Source organism: Octodon degus, unplaced genomic scaffold, assembly GCF_000260255.1.
Source record: "Octodon degus isolate 3935 unplaced genomic scaffold, OctDeg1.0 scaffold00098, whole genome shotgun sequence".
Lineage (NCBI taxonomy): Eukaryota > Metazoa > Chordata > Mammalia > Rodentia > Octodontidae > Octodon > Octodon degus.
In genome coordinates, this window is record NW_004524674.1 from 9,615,973 (window position 1) to 9,620,141 (window position 4,169).

Here is a 4,169-nt window from a genome sequence, read left to right on the forward strand (position 1 = left end):
TGTAACATTTGCAGTCATGTGAGGATGTGGATTCTACTTCTGGAAGAAAATAAGGTAGATACATTTAGCATGAAATTCAACCAGCACAGCTGACATCTGTGGCCCACCTGGGTTGCACGCTGGCTAGAATATAAGGCCTGTGGAGGGCGAAGCCTATTTCTGGGCAGCAGGCTGTGGTGGCCAAGAGCCCTTGTGGTCCTCAGCAGTGGATCCTAGTGGGAAGAGGTCCTAGTGTCCAGGGACCCCAGACTTTCTCCAGGCAACATTCATTGGCAACCGGGTTTGTCTTATTAAAGTTACGATAGAGAAGAGGTAGTTGTTCCCTGCGTCTCCACATTCCTCCCATCATTCTTGGGCCCCTTTGAGGTCCTTCCTCCACTTCTTTAAATAAGTGAAGCTTTCATTTACTCAGCAGTTACTACTGCCTTCCTCACTGCAAAAATCACCTCTGCTCTGGGTTGTCCCCAACCATGGTATAGTTTTCTTCCACAGCTTCTCCAACAGTTCCTCTGGATTATGCCTCTTCTTGTCCTCCAGGAAAAGTGTGTTCACTACAGTGCCTGAGTTCCTTCCACACCCAAGATTTTCTCCCCCGAGGTCTCATGCTCTCCTACTGCCATTCTTACCTGTTGTGACAACGACTTGCTCTGTCCAAGCTGGGGTCCAGGGCCACCTCAGCATTGACACAGAGGCCACCTATCTCCTTCCCCTCTGTGCCCACACAGCTCCCTGGCTGCTGACCTGGACTGTAGCTCCACTTGTCTGCTCCACACCTTTCTACACAAATGCCTGAGATATGCCTTCTTCACATCTGTCCACCGCCCACTCTAGATCCTGGGACAGACTTCAGACAGCTAAACATTGCCAGGGAATTCAGGTCTAAAATCTGCTTAAGAAACATAGACTGTGAATAGTCGCCATTACTCTCACATAATACTTAATGTTATTCATAAAATACATGTGACTTTATAAATAAGAAGGATAACAACAAATTTACCTTTCCTGTCTTGCACTCCCTCTGGGAGCCATTCTCACTTGGTGGGAGGACTGGAAACCCATTACTGCCACTACAGTCTCTGTCCCTTCCTCCTCCTACTTGTGCACTGTTTTTCTTTCAATCTCACACATCGATTGAATTTCCTAAGTGAAACCCAGCACTATGACTGCAACTGCACTGGAAGGGTTGGGTGAATGGACTGTTATCTTCCCCCAAGGTCTTTCCCTGACTTTGCGTTTCTGATAGTGACAGCACCTCCCTGAATCAGGTTGAAAACTGACTCCTGCTCTCCTTCCCCCTCTGTTTCCAGTTTCCAGCTTCATTGTTCCCTCTTCCTTCCTTTGCACAACGTCCCTTTGTCTTCACGCTTACTGCCACCTGCTACCCAGGCCCTGAGCACGTCCATCTTGATTTCTCTGATAGTCCCCCAGCCAGTCTCGCTGGTCTCTCTCCTCATGGTCCACGTTGCCATTGGATTAACATTTTCTGAAGCAGTAATTTGGGCCCTGTCGCTCCCCCATTCAGAAGCCACCAATGGCTCCCTGTTGGCTGTCAACTAGAACCCCAGCTCTACACATACTTAGCCACAAGCTATCTCTAGTCTTATCTCCCACTCTTCCCAGACAAGAACACCATCCTTCCTGTTCCCCAAACTTGTCCTACCTATGTCACTTCCCTCGACCTGAAATACTCCCACCATAAACATCTCTACCTGCCGACGCTTAAGCCAGTCTGGATGGTAACATCCCAAGGGAGGCTTCCTCTTCCCCATCACTATCATTCTTTGTACCACTAACCTCACACTGAGGGAAACATGTCATGGTTTTCATTCATTCACTCACACAGCATATTTTATTGACCATTTTCAATGTTCCAGGTACTCGACTAGGTATGAGACAAGTACCTGAGACAGAGTCCTGGCATTCACAGAACGCAGCCTAATAATAACGGAAAAGCTGTGTGCCCCAACAGATGCTATAAGAAGAGAAGTGAAAGAGGGGAGCCCCAGCCAGGTGTGCTGGTGCGTGCCTGTAATCCCAGCGCTCCATGAGGCTGAGGCAGGAGGACTGAAAGTTTGAGCCCATCCTGGACAACCTAGTGATTTACTGAGACTCTGCATCAAAATATAAAGTAGAAAGTGTTGAGGCTATAGCTCAGTGTGAAGGCTCTGGGTGCAAAAATCTGCAAGTGAGAGAGCATGCGGCTTGTAAGAAAAATCTAAAGGAAAAATATCATGGTGAGAGTACACACGACAGGGTAGGAGTGGAGAAAACAGCTGGGGAAACAAGCAGGACCCAGAGGTTAAAGTTTGCAAACCCAGGAAAAGAGGTTGGGATTGACCCTGAGGGAGGAAGAGCGTGAAGGCAAGGTGCAGCTGAGCAACCCCAAGAGGCAGAAAACGGATGGCAGCATGGAGCAGAAGCTGATGCGGTAACCAGGTGACCCTGGAAGAGGGAGGCTTGGACTGGGGACAGCAAAGGAACAGAGCAGGATTTAGATGCCACGAGTATCCCAATTTGGTGATAAACTGAACTCAGTTCATGGCTAGGAGAAGAAAAGGTCAAGGATCATCGCACGCCTCCATCGGTGCATTGCACATGATAGCAAGCTGCTCAGTCAGTGTCTGTGGCATGAATGAATCTATGATGAAGAAATTAATAAGGAGCAAAGGAGAGTAGATGTTTGGAGATCTCTTCCAAGGCAGGGCCATAATATAGACTCAAGAACAACATCAGCAGTTGTGAGTTAGGGGGAGGGGCAAGATGGCATTCCCAAAGTATAAGCCAGCTCACCTGGCTACTCATTCCTCTACCCTCAACCCCGCCGAATATGGCATATCTGTGGAAACCTGGAGGGTGCGAGCCAAGCACTTGGCCATAAAAGCCCAGCTCAAACGAGCATATCTGCTTCAGTACAACGACCCCAAACACAGAGGACTCACTGAAGATCCTGCTTTGATTCGCTGGATCTATACAAGATCAGCTAAAATCTATCCCAATTTCAGGCCCACTCCCAAAAACTCACTGATAGGACTTGTGGATGGACTTGGGCCCCTCCTCTTCTGGTCTTATGTTTTCAAAACTAGTAGGGATAAGAAGGAAAAGCTGATCCAGGAAGGAAAAGTGGAACAATCATTTCATATCTCATATGAAATCTGATGACTGTGATGACTGTGTTTTCTTGCTTAAATAAATCTTCAAAAGGTTGGGCATAGTGGCGCACACCTATAATCCCAACACAGGGGAGGCTGAGACAGGAGGATTGCTACCAATTTGAGGCCAGCCTGGACTGCTAGTGAGTTCAAGGCCAAGCTGAACTACATAGTGAGACTCTTTCTCAAAAAATAAAAAATAAATAAATCTGTGAATCACTAAAAAAAGAACATCAGGGGGCCAGAGAGATGGCTCAGAAGAATAAGCACTTGCCTGGCAAGCGCATAGGCCTAAGTTCAATCCCCAGTTCAAAAAAAAAAAAAAAAAACAATATCAGGATTTATTGGTTTACATCCTCTGTATTTTAAACAGGTGAAATCTTGTCACAATAAATGTAGGAAATACAAAGTACATAGCATCAGTTCCTTCAGCTGCTTTGGATAGCTCTGCCTTCCCCAATACTCTGTCCCCACCTCCCCAAAATCTTAGGCCTCTCATTCCAGAATCTGACACACTCAGAGAAATGGTTATTTCAATGACAATCTAAATTCTTCTAAGATAGATTCATTCATCAGGTATTTATCCACTGCCTTCTATGTGTCACGTTATAACCTGGGTTGTAACCATGACAATAGACACAGCCCCATCTTTTGAGCAGCTATCTGTCCCCTTGAGCATTTAAATTAGATCAGGCATGTAGATAATGAAATGTGCTTCTTTTTCTTCATTTGCTTCCAGAGAAGTCTCTTTGGATTGGAGATAAGACACTGGTCTCCAAAATACTTAGGAGGTATCCTAGTTTAGAAAAGCATCAAAAAAGGGTGTCATTTTCATAATGTAATAGCACCACCTAGTGGTCACAAATAGCCATACTGATTGAACCAGAAAATTTTCCCTGCAGATCTCTGCTGTATTCCTAGAAGTAACTTACCATTTCTCCAGAACTTTTCCTTTCTCTATGAAGATAATCTAGGAGTTGATTCTCTAACACATAATGGATCATAAGTGTTAAGTGCAAA

At 45.8% G+C, this 4,169-nt stretch overlaps 1 pseudogene; it reads left to right on the forward strand.

Annotated features, from left to right (window-relative positions):
- Nucleotides 1-2,760: 2,760 nt before the first annotated feature.
- Nucleotides 2,761-3,279, forward strand: LOC101579072 (annotated as a pseudogene).
- The last annotated feature ends 890 nt before the right edge of the window (nucleotides 3,280-4,169 follow it).